This window comes from Mauremys mutica, chromosome 3 (assembly GCF_020497125.1).
Source record: "Mauremys mutica isolate MM-2020 ecotype Southern chromosome 3, ASM2049712v1, whole genome shotgun sequence".
NCBI lineage: Eukaryota > Metazoa > Chordata > Testudines > Geoemydidae > Mauremys > Mauremys mutica.
The window spans coordinates 46,675,822-46,688,828 of NC_059074.1; the positions used below are offsets into that span (position 1 = coordinate 46,675,822).

The 13,007-nt window shown below is 43.7% G+C and overlaps 2 long non-coding RNA genes across 2 annotated transcripts in view; one reads left to right on the plus strand and one right to left on the minus strand.

Annotated features, from left to right (window-relative positions):
- LOC123365994 overlaps positions 1 to 11,661 on the plus strand; it is a 25,003-nt gene extending 13,342 nt beyond the window's left edge. The window contains exon 3 of the long non-coding RNA XR_006577873.1: positions 11,603 to 11,661. This is a non-coding gene — a long non-coding RNA (uncharacterized LOC123365994). The remainder of the gene's footprint in view (positions 1 to 11,602) is intronic.
- Positions 6,675 to 13,007, minus strand: part of LOC123365995 — a 24,966-nt gene continuing 18,633 nt past the window's right edge. The window contains exons 2-3 of the long non-coding RNA XR_006577874.1: positions 8,835 to 8,935; positions 6,675 to 6,899 (exon numbers count right to left, since the gene is read on the minus strand). This is a non-coding gene — a long non-coding RNA (uncharacterized LOC123365995). The remainder of the gene's footprint in view (positions 6,900 to 8,834; positions 8,936 to 13,007) is intronic.

Sequence of the window (13,007 nt, forward strand, 5' to 3'; positions counted from 1 at the left end):
TAACACATTTGTGTCTCTGGTTTATGGATGAATTACAATTCCTTAAAGTGTTACTTTCACAGCCAAAACAGCTTTCGAAATCTGAAAAATACTTAAATAATTAAGACCCAATCTAGTGTTTTTTAAAATAAAAGTACCACTCCAGAGCTGCATGTAAAAAGGAGAGAAGCAGAAGGTGGAGGAGCAGAGATACTGCTTCCAAGGATAGATAGGCGGAGCTCGGTAATGCCCTCTGAGGAAGAATGAATGTGTGAATGGGACTATTCCATAGCAGATATATAAGGTGTGAACTCCATATCTCTCAAGTGCCCAGTCACTGTGGCATAAAAGTACTAAAATGACTCAGAACCCATTATAGTCAACTGGAGTTTTTCCATTGCCTTCAATGGGCTTTGCATTAGGCTCTGTGTGCCTATGGGCTGGCTGGTTGTCTCCTTCTCCCACAACTGCTAGCACTCGAGGGAGGGAGGGAGTGACCATTATTAGTTAGTGGAGGGAGATCCTTTTGAGCACCGGGATGTGGGCGAGTGCTAGCTCGCCCATTGCTAAAAGCCCCTCCTCCAGCCTAGGTAGTGGGGAGGGGGAGAGGGGTTTTGTTTTTGCTAGCAGGTTCCCAGTGTGACAGTTTGCAAGTGGCCCATCAGCAGCTGTTTCCCTGCTCACCCAGACATCTCTAGAGGGTGCCCAAGCAGACCTTGTTATCAATCAGAAAAAGAGGACAAGGTCATTAAAAGTGAAATGCAATCTCAGAATTATCCGGTAATCAGAATTAAGCAATCAAACAGATTGTGGTTTAATTATTTAAGAGCTTTTCAGATTTGGAATGTAGCTTTGGTATTAAGAGTAATACTTTAACCAAGGCAGAGGTCAGATTTTTGGGCTGTGTATACTGAGGCATGACATCATAGGTCAGGGGTTTGGAACATGCATCACAACTGCACCATGAGCAAAGATATTACTCTTATTAATGACATGAAGGTCCCTTTCTGAAGAAATCCACTGACACTGCAGGTAGAATGCTGTGTTCAGTAAGTTATTGGCACCTCATTATCAGAAAGATGTAGCTGAAGTAGGAGGAGGTCAGAGCCGAGCAACAAAAATGATCAGGGACTTGGACAGACAGATTTGAGGAAGTTTTAAATAATACTTTGCATTCATATAGCATCTTTCATGCAAGAATCTCAAAGTACTTCATAAACATTAGTTCTCACAATGCGTATGCGAAAGGCTGAGCACATATGGAAATCACGAATAAGTGATTAGTCCTTGATGAAAACAGAACTCGAGTCATGACATGCCAGCTACTGCTGTAGTCATTAGACACACTCCCTCCTTAAATATGTACTACAGAGGCTAAATGAGGATTAAGTGGGACATAATAAATAACTACTAATATTTAAGGGTATAAATACCAAGGAGGGAGAGTAGTACACCTCTATCCCGATATAACGCTGTCCTCGGGAGCCAAACAATCTTACCGTGTTATAGGTGAAACCGCGTTATATCAAACTTGCTTTGATCCACCAGAGTCCGCAGCCCCGCTCCCCCAGAGCACTGCTTTTCTCCGTTATATCCTAATTCGTGTTATATCGGGTCGCGTTATATCGGGTTAGAGGTGTAATTTGTTAATATTAGGCAGAAGTCTCTGACAATAAGAGAACCATGAAACAATCTAAAGAAGTAGTGAAAGCCCCATCCCTGGAGATATTTAAACTAGGGGGGACAAAAAAAATGAAAGATATATTTCAAGGAACAACTCCACATTGGTATGGAGCTGGATTAATAGATATTTTTTCTGCTACAATTTTATGTCAGCTTGAAGCCTCAGGCACTGCTAGATATAAATGGATCACATACATGCTAAAGAAATGTTTAAAAATATTATATTTTATTTGATTAGAAGGTTATAGAAATCACCATTCATTATTTGCCACTCTCCCATTTAGTCCAAAAGCCTCAATCTTGTGTTTCATTGGCTTCTGTCCAGGCTTACTTAGGCAGCTTCAGGTTTTTTATCAGCAAGGTAAGGGGGATATGATTACAGCTCCCTTTAAATCAAATATTGTACTAAAAGTCTTAGGTTCAATATCTACTCCCTCTACTGAATACAGTATTTTCTTCTTTTGCACCAACCACAAATGCTTCTCTTCATGCTGTTTGTACAACTGTGTCCAACTACATAATTACTTGATCCTCATGGAAAAAGTTTCTGAACAGGTTTCTTTTTGCTTCAGTGTTTCTTGCTTGGCAGGTATTATAAACAGATGATTGGCTGAAGTTTTGTTCTGACTATTTTAACACCACAGCACAAGACCAGCTGTGAACAAACTAACCCTCCTTTCCTAGAGATGAGCTAATTACTTGCATTTGTATTTTTAATATTTACTTTATTCCTTTAGAGTGCTTTTGCTATCCATCTCATCCCAAGTCATTCATGTCAGGCCAGTGGCCAATTTCCCACCCATTACAATGTACTATCATGCCCTGTCTGAATATTTCTAACACAGTCCCTGTGATTCACATGAACACAGAAGCTGCTGCCCTAAGAGAAACTGAAGACTTACTGACAGGTTGTAATGGGATTTTCATTCTCACTTATTCTTTTACATCTCATCACAGTACTCAGTGCTGTAGGCAAATGATTACTCTCTAAGGCCTGGATTTCAGCTAAATATTAGATTGACCTAGCTCTGTTGCTCAGACCTGGGTTGAAATATCAAACTTACTGTGGATTCCCAGAGCCAGCTCTACCATGTAGGTGGAACAGGTGGTGCCCAGCAACAGGAAAATATATAGTTTCAAGACAACGAAAATCCAGGTCCAATAATTAAATTTGTATTTCCCATTCCTGCTAGTACATCTTCCTCTCATGTTATGTTTCCTTCCCATTTCAGACAGAAACTGTAATTAAAAACCTCCCAGTGTTGACACTTCTTATCCTAGCCACTCAGGAGCACATACATATTTATTTGGCATCAATGTTAGCCCTGCCACCTTGTGATTGCCTTGATCCAAGAAAACAGCAAGCTCTGTGGATCTTTCCATCAGATACCATCCCACTGGCCCTTGTTGGCAGCCAGTGGAGCTGTCCATGGAAAATGCAGAAGGAGAATTTTAAAATGGAAGGGGTGGCTAGAGCCAGAAAAAGACAGAAGAGGCATGAAGATAAAAGAGAGGATGAAAGGCAAATAAGGAAGATAAAAACACTGAGCACTCAGCAGCATGAAAGCACTTTACACAGAATAAACTAAACCTCCAACCACCCCTCTGAGATTAGGAAGTATCATCAGTAGTTTTTCTATCCACATTATATCCACCTATATGGCACAGAGAGGTTAAGAAGTAACAGTGTGGACAGCACTCCGTCAGCAGGAGAGCTTCTTCTGCCAACATAGCTGCCGCCACTTGATGGTAGTAGATTAATTAAATTGACAGGAGAGCTCTGTCCCATCAGCTTAGAGCAGGTCCACTAGAGCAGTGGTTCACAGAGGTCTTGCAGGGGGTACATTAACTCATCTAGATATTTGCCTACTTTTATAACAGGCTACATAAAAAATACTAGTAAAGTTAGTACAAACTAAAATTTCATACAGACAATGACTTATTTATACTGCTCTGTGTACTATACAATGAAATGTAAGTGCAATATTTATATTCCAATTGATTTATTTTAGAATTTTATGGTAAAAATGAGAAAGTAAGCCAAGTGTGTTGTGACACTTTTGTATTTTTATGTCTAATTTTGTAAGCAAGTGGGAGCTAACAAGGTTTCCCACTTCCAAACATAGTGGTTGGAGGCTGCAACATGATGTGTTTTAAGCAGTTGGAGTGAGTGAGCAGAAGGAGTTTCTGTGGGTCCCTGAAGAGAAGTAGATACAAAAAGATAGTTACTTCTTGGGACAGGGAACAGAGTGGCTTATCAGGAGTTTCTACAAAAGAGGGTTGCAGATAGTTTGTTCCTGCTGCTGTTCAAGGCAACAGGGCCGGTGTACATTTTTGTAAATAATACATTAATACATTATGACTCTATGTCACTGATTTCTCACCTAAAGGGAAACCACCCTTCCAGGACCCAAATTTTGGCTGCCGTACAGCCAGGGGGCAACCATAATAAAAAAATAATTAACAATAACACTGTATTGGTTCACTTAACACTTCTGTAGTTTAATTATCCTCTATATGTGCACGAATATACACTCTTGAATTTTGAGGTTCTTTGTATTTCTTATTAGGATGCCACTTGGACAATCTTTCACTACGAATACATTTAAAGACTGAAATCCAAGTTTTTCAGATCTCTTGCTCATCTTTCCTCTTTCCACTTTAAGGTATTTTGAGATATGTGCACCTGAGATTTCTTCTGTTCCAGTTTGGGTGTTTGGGCTGTAGCTGTTGATTATTCAAACTTCCTGTTTATTCAGCTTATTAAAAGTTTCTATCCAAGCTCTAGCTCTAGGTTTCATGCCTAAATTTAGTCTGTTGTTAAGACCCATTTCATTAAACATCTGAGAAATGTATGTCACTATGATCTTGGGCCCAGACCTTGCAAACACTTAAAAGCAAGCTTAACTTAAACCATTTGAGTCATTGCACTGACAGGATTACTTGTGCTTAAAGTTAAGCACGTGTAAGTGTTTGTAGGATCAGGACCTTGGTGCCATGACCTGATTCCTTCCTGGCAAGACTAATACATTAAACTAGCAACTGGAATATTGCATGAGTGTCTATACATGCCAAATTGTAGTTTTAAAAAAATATGATACAGCTCACCTGGGGCCCAAGAGTATAAATTTTACTTTCGCTGGTGAAAAGTCAATAGTACCACTCATGTGAGCAGGTGCTTGCCAGAGGAATAAAAGTTATACAATCTAGTCCTTGATCTTTGACTGTTCTTGTTTCTCTCATATGACTCCATTATTTAAAGGCCTTTAACAGGCTTCCTCTTTCTCTGTGTATTTAATATAATGTTTTATCCTTAGCATGTGAGGCTAAGCACTTCATGTTTTGTGTACTGTAGTTTCTGTATGTCATTTTCTGGTTTATGTCTAGCATGGGGTAGGCAAACTTTTTGGCCTCAGGGCCACGTCTGGGTATGGAAATTGTATAGCAGGCCATGAATGCAGTGCAGGCTCCGGCTGGAGGTGCGGGCTCTGGGGTGTGGCCAGAAATGAGGAGTTCAAGGTGCGGGAGGGAGCTCTGGGCTGGGGCAGGGGCTTGGGATGCAGGGCCGGGGAGGGGATGAGGGCTTCATCTGGAGGTGCGAGCTCTGGGGCGGGGCTGGGGATGAGGGGTTGGGGTGCAGGACGATGCTCCAGGCTGGGACTGAAGGGTTCGGAGGGTGGAAGGGGGATCAGGGCTGGGGCAGGGGGTTGGGGTTCAGGAGAAGGTCAGGGGTGCAGGCTCTGGGCAGCGTTTACCTCAAGCAGCTCCCAGAAGCAGCAACATGTCCCCCCTCTGGCTCCTACGCCTGTCCGCAGGCACTGCCTCTGCAGCTCCCATTGGCCGTGCTTCCTGGCCAATGAGTGCTGCGGGGGCAGCGTGTGGAGCCCCCTGGCTGCCTCTACATGTAGGAGCTGGAGGGGGGACATGCTGCTGCTTCCGGGAGCCAAGTGGAGTGGGGCAAGCCCCTGACCCTGCTCCCCAGCTGGAGTGCCAGAGCGGGGCAAGTCCTGGATCCTGTTCCCCAGCGGGAGCTCGAGGGCCAGATTAAAACATCTGGAGAGCCAGATGTGGCCCCCGGGCTGTAGTTTGCCCACCCTTGGTCTAGCAGCTACATTTTTACCATTTGCCAGCCTTAAACATCAGGCTTTTAGCCATTCCATTTTAGTGGTGATCTTTATTTCCTGACATATAAATAGTTGGCTGGTTATTACAATTTTTTAAAAAGGCTTAAAACATATTGTTCTACTTAGTAGGCTTGTCTCATTATATTGTTCTGTCATTTAATATAGAGCACTGTGGCACACATGAAAGGCAGTTTTCTAACACTGAAATAAAATATTGAGGTTGGGATTTGCCTTTTTTAAAAACTTTGTAACCAAAATGGGCTCGGTTATGCTTTTTCCTCAGGAAGGTTAATTTAAAAAATCCAAGATGTAGTGAAACAAAGGTAAAGGCTCACAGAAGGAGTTACTTTCTTCTAACATTGACAAAGGCTGTTTATTAGAATCAGGAAAACAGCATTACCTCTAAAGCTACTGTGTCTCTATACCTGTTTTACTTTAGAGCTTCTTTCTAGAACATCACTGCCTTCAACCTAGCCTCTGCTACAGAAAGCACCCGTACACACACAGTTACATCCCCCAAATACCTGTGCAAAAGGAATAGGCATAGAGGACAGTGAAACTCTTATAGCTGCAGGTAACCCTGGTTGGTGCCAGAAGCTCTTCTAGCCAACAGATAAAAGTGCCTCTGCATTCATAACTGCAGCATCACTACTGATGCTATCATTACACAAGTTAAGAGTTGTGTATGCTCCAGTTTATTGCTGTAATGTACTGAATTTTGGACACAGTTATTGCTAGCTCATTAAAAACATAAAGCCTGCTGCTTCAGTGTAATCTGCGCTAGAACAGACCACTTCAACACACGAATATTGCTTTTAATGTGAAATTAGCGCATGTGGATGCTTTTAGTAAAGCGTATTTGTTGTATTTTATTATATAATGAGAGATGTAATGGAGGCTGTTCAGAGAATATGCTCACTTAGTAGTGGAAGCTAGGAGACAGCGTTTTCCCACAGGTGTTAACGTAGGCAGATGTTAATGAAAACCCTCAGTTCTTCCTCATGCTTTGGCCAACATTGAGGTAGTTGCCTGGGTACATTTCTTGTATGGAGTATTGATCATATCCGTTAAAAACATCACACTTTTGATCCAGCTCTGTGTTGAGAACTCTGACTGCAAAGAAAACACAAGTCAGGACATATAGTTCCAGCTTATCTCTCAGTGAGTAGAATAGCTGTGCAGAGTCATATTCAAAGACTCATCAGAAAACCCCATCCTACTTATTCATTAGCTATGGGCAGATTTATTCGCTTCCATCCAGCTAATAAAAACAACATGTATAGCAATGGCATCAAAGCAATGCGTGAAAGCAGCATTATGGGAGTCTTAGCACAGCAGCCCAGGCTGTTGATAACAGAGATGACTACATACATTTTTTAAATTAAGGTCAATTATTCTCAGCAACAAGTTAGAATGGCTGATTTCTGACATTTAAGAATAGGCAGTGTTGTGTGTTGGCACCAAGAATGTGTGAATGGCCAGGAAAGGTTGAGATGACAGTAATTTGTCAGTTATGTTTGTATAGCACCTAGCACAATGGGGTCCTGGTCCATGACTGGGGCTCCTAGGTGCTATTGCAATACAAATACAGTACAAATAATCAAAAGGGAATCAAAATGATTCTGTCAGGTTAAAATCCTGGGTCGGGGGGTTAGGTAGCAAATGTCTTTATTGCAGTATCCTTAACAAAAAGCCATTATTTACAGTTTACCACCTCAATTCTTGAATAGTTACTTGATCTAGTGCTAACAACTACAACAATTCTGTTTAACTCAGATGATAGGGGCCCATGGTTTTGGACCTGTGGAACCAAGGTGCTCATCCCAGTTCCCCGCTAACCTGAGGCACTCTGCTAAATACAGCACCTCCTTTTCTAAAGGCATGTAAAAATCAACAAGTCAAGTAACTTGCTACAAATCTATCTGTAATGTTTTCACAGAAATGATATGGACAGCTAGATATTAGGAAGTCTGTAGGAACCCTTGTTTGTTCTTAGACAAATGGAGAAGAGGAAAATGGCTACCTTTATCAAATTGTATTGTGTTAGAAATACATTAATGATTAGTGTTGTGCCTTTTGCTTGTTTTACACAACACAGGTAATATGAAGAAAGTACCAGGCCCATCTGCCCCCCAGATAATCATGCTTATAAACACTGTACAACATGCAAGAATTAACTTATTGCACATTAGTGCCCCAGCTGGTTTCTGGTGGCTTCCAGAACATACAACACAGTGAGTGCCTCTAGACTATGGCTCACAAACCACTTCCAGGGATACTACCCTATTCTCGTACACTATGATTAGTTGAACCAGCTAGCATCTTTAGTGTTGCTAGTTTTGCGTACACTGCAGTGTAGCTGAGTACACTTTCCTTTTCAAGGAACTTGAGGAACTCTTCATTTCTGGCTGGAATATCTCCACTTCCTTTCCTTTTTAACTCAAAAATTCCATACTAGAAATACCAGCTGTCACTTGGACCACATACAAAATGGTTCTCCACATTGTACGTTATGCCAACAACTTTGTATCTGTAATAACAATATCTCTGCTTTGATAAAGTGATTATGCAAATAACTTGCATCTAATCAATATTTAAAATATTTTAATTATTAGTGTATTCAGATTACGTGGAAAAGAGCTACACAGAGGGCAGATGCAGATTTTCCTGGGTTGGGACATTTCATTCTCTGACCAGTTGGTGCCCGTTCTGCTGCTGTGTGCTGCATCTGAAGCACTGTCAGCGTTTCCATTGTAAATCCCATTTTGAGGGAATGTATGTTTCTTGGGTGTAAACCTGGTAGATATGCTCTGGGTCAGGAAGCTCACATTTTGTTTGCCAGTTTTCAAAAATATTAGTCAGTGTATCTGCTGGTTGTACCCCCAGCCCAGGAAGGATTAAACACCACACCCTGAGTCCGCTCAGGCCCTTTCTGCGGAGCACCATTTATTGGTTGCACCAAGAATTTTCAGCTCAACTGCAAAATAAAAAACAAACAAACTGCAGTTTAAATAAATCCAGCAGCTAAAACAGGTCTGTTCCCCTGACCTGGGGCTTCCTTACCAGAACCTCCCAGCTCCTGGCAGCTCCTCTCCAGTCCTCTTCTGAGACCACAAACTGGAGAGGCCTTTGTAAAGCACTTTAGAGATCTGTAGGAAAAAAAGCTACATAAGTGAACAGTCTTATTTATTTTACAAGATAACTTCTGAACCAGACATGAGGAAAAAGAATGAGCCACACGGGTATCTTTGAACACTAGCAGACCAGGAGCAAGCAAAGGTGTTGATTGAGGCTATGTCTACACTACTACTTATGTGAGTATAACTTATGTAGCTCAGGTGTGAATAAGGTCCCCCACCCTCCCCGACTGACAATAAGTTACACCAACCTAAATCCCAGTGTGGACAGCTCTCTGTCAGCAGGAGAGCTTCTTCTGCCAACATGGCTGCCACCACTCGTTGGGAATAGATTAAGTCAACAGGAGAGCTCTGTCCCATTAGCTTAGAGCAGGTCCACTAGAGCAGTGGTTCACAGAGGTCTTGCAGGGGGTACATTAACTCATCTAGATATTTGCCCAGTTTTATAACAGGCTACATAAAAAGTACTAGTAAAGTTAGTAGAAACTAAAATTTCATACAGACAATGTCTTATTTATACTGCTCTGTATACTATACATTGAAATATAAGTGCAATATTTATATTCCAATTGATTTATTTTAGAATTTTATGGTAAAAATGAGAAAGTAAGCCATTTTTTAACAATAGTATGTTGTGACACTTGTATTTTTATGTCTGATTTTGTAAGCAAGTAGTTTTTTAGTGAGGTGAAACTTGAGGTACACAAGACAAATCAGACTTCTGAAAGGGTACAGTAGTCTGGAAAGCGTGAGGCCTGGTCTACACTACGGGTTGATACCGAATTTAGCAGCATTAAACCGAATTAACCCTGCACCCGTCCACACAACGAAGCCCTTTATATCGATACAAAGGGCTCTTAATATCGATATCTGTACTCCTTCCCGACGCGGGGAGTAGCGCTCAAATCGGTATTGCCATTTCGGAATAGGGTTAGTGTGGCCGCAATTCAACGGTATTGGCCTCCGGGAGCTATCCCACAGTGCACCATTGTGACCGCTCTGGACAGCAATCTGGAGTCTGATGCAGTGGCCAGGTAGACAGGAAAAGCCCTGCGAACTTTTGAATTTCATTTCCTGTTTGCCCAGCATGGAGAGCTGATCAGCACAGGTGACCACGCAGAGCTCATCAGCACAGGTAACTGTGCAGTCTGAGAATCGAAAAAGAGCTCCAGCATGGACCGCACGGGAGGTACTGGATCTGATCGCTATATGGGGAGAGGATTCCGTGCTAACAGAACTCCGTTCCAAAAGACGAAATGAAAAAACATTTGAAAAAATTTCCAAGGCCATGATGGAGAGAGGCCACACCAGGGACTCAGTACAGTGCCGTGTGAAAGTTAAGGAGCTCAGACGAGCCTACCAGAGAAGCAAACGGAAGGTCCGGGGCAGGGCTGCAAACATACTGCTTCTACGCTGAGCTGCATGCAAGTCTAGGAGGGTCCGCTACCCCACCCCTGTCCATGGATTCTGAGGTGGGGGTAATCTTAGCCTTGCCTGAGGATTCTGCAGACGGGGAAGATGAGGAGGAGGAAGAGGAGGACGAGCTTGCAGAGAGCACACAGCACTCCGTTCTCCCCAACAGCCAGGAGCTTTTTCTCAGCCTGACAGAAGTACCCTCCCAGCCTTCCCAAGCCACTATCCCAGACAATGAAGCCATGGAAGGGACCTCTGGCGAGTGTACCTTTGTAAATATAAAACACAGTTTAAAAGCAAGCATTTTTTAATGATTAATTTGCCCTGAGGACTTGGGATGCATTCGCGGCCAGTAAAGTTACTGGAAAAGTCTGTTAACATGTCTGGGGATGGAGCAGAAATCCTCCAGGGACATCTCCATGAAGCTCTGCTGGAGGTACTCCAAAAGCCTTTGCAGAAGGTTTCTGGGCAGGGCACCCTTATTCCGTCCTCCACGGTAGGACACTTGACCACGCCATGCATGTAGCAAGTAATCTGGTATCATTGCATGACAAAGCCTAGCTGCGTATGGTCCTGGTGTTTGGTGGCATTCAAGCAACATCCGTTCTTTATCTCACTGTGTTATCCTCAGGAGAGTGATATCGTTCATGGTAACCTGGTTGAAATACGGGAATTTAATTAAGGGGACAGAGATGGTTGGGCTGTTTGCCTATGGCTTAAAAGAAATCCTTCCCTGCATTTAGCCAAGCAGGGGGAGGAGGGTGGGGTGATTGGCGCTGAGCTTTTTCACGTTTGGCTAGCTGGGATCTTCCCTGCTACCAGCCACACGGAGGGGGTGAGGGTGGCTAGCAGCGATCTGCCATGATACCAGAGATGCGGTGGGGGGAGGGGTAAAGCGATCATCCCAGAGAATTGGATGGGGGCGGTTCTGGTGCTGCACGTTAACAGGAAAGAAGCAGCACTCAACGGGCTTTGCTTGCTATTTGGGAAAGGAGGGTGCTGGATATATGAAGGCTGCAGAAGCCGAAAGACAATGGCTTACCACGGCCGCATGCAAGCCGAATTCTGATGCCCGGACCTGCGTCTGTGATCTCTAACACCAAAGCCACAGGCACTCAATATTAAGATGCAATATGCGACCTTGTAGTGAGATCACATGTGCAATGTAAGGTGAATAGTGTTGTTCACCATGAAAGAGTATAACCATTGTTCTGTAAAATGTATCTTTTTAAATATTTCTCTCCCTTTTTTCCCTCCCTTCTGCAGCCGCAAATTTTTCAAGTCTCCCTCCTCCATCCCGAAGGCTATCTCAGATAAGGCGGCGGAAAAAAAGACATGAGACAAAATGTTCTCGGAAATCATGGAAGGGACCCGCAATGAAAGAGCACATCTGAATGAGTGGAAGGACGTGGTATCAAAGTACAGGAAAGATGCCAGTGACCGTGAGGATAGGAGGGACCAACGTGAGGACAGGAGGGATGAACGTGAGGAGAGGAGAGACGCTTGAGATGAGAGGTGGCGACAGGAAGATCTGAGGTGTCAGGATGCAACTCTGGGGCTGCTGCGTGATCAAACAGACATGCTCCGGCATCTGGTGGAGCTTCAGGAACGGCAGCAGGATCACAGAGTGCTGCTGCAGCCCCTGTATAAGCATCCTCCCCCTCACAATGTTCCTTAGCCTCCTCACCCACCAGACAACTAAGAACGTGTGGGGGGAGGCTCTGTGCACCCGCCCATTCCACCCCAGTGGACAGACCAACCAAAAGACTGTCATTATTTTGAAATTTTTTTAGTGGCCTTTTCCTTCTCTCCTATTCTCCTCCCAAACCCCACCCGGGCTACCTTGTCAGTTCTCTCCCTCTTTTTATAATTAATTAAGAATACATGATTTTTAAACGAGAGTGACTTTATTTCCTTGGGAAGCAAGCGGTAATCGAAGGGGGAGGCTGGGTGGCTTACAGGGAATGAGTCAATCCGGGGGCGGGTTCATCAAGGAGAAACAAACACAACAGTTACACCGTACCCCGGCCAGTGATGAAACTCGTTTTCAAAGCCTCTCCGATGCGCACTGCTTCCTGGTGTGCTCTTCTAATCGCCCTGGTGTCTGGCTGGGCGTAATCAGCAGCCAGGTGTTTTGCCTCAGCCCCCTACCCCGCCATAAAAGTCTCCCCCTTACTCTCACAGAGATTGTGGAACACACAGCAAGCAGCAATAACGAAGGGGACATTGGTTTGGCTGAGGTCTGAGCGAGTCAGTAATGTGCACCAGCGTGCCTTTAAACGGCCAAATGCACATTCTACCACCATTCTGCACTTGCTCAGCCTGTAGTTGAACAACTCCTGACTATTGTCCAGGCTGCCTGTGTATGGCTTCATGAGCCATGGCATCAAGGGGTAGGCTTGGTCCCCCAGGATAACTACAGGCATTTCAACATCTCCAACTGTTAATTTCTGGTCTGGGAAGTTATTCTCTTGCTGCAGCCGTTTAAACAGAGTAATGTTCCTGAAGACGCGAGTGTCATGAACCCTTCCTGGCCATCCCACATGGATGTTGGTGAAACGTCCCTTGTGATCCACCAGTGCTTACAGCACCATGGAAAAGTACCCCTTTCGGTTTATGTACTGGGTGCCCTGGTGCTCCGGTGCCAAGATAGGGATATGGGTTCCATCTA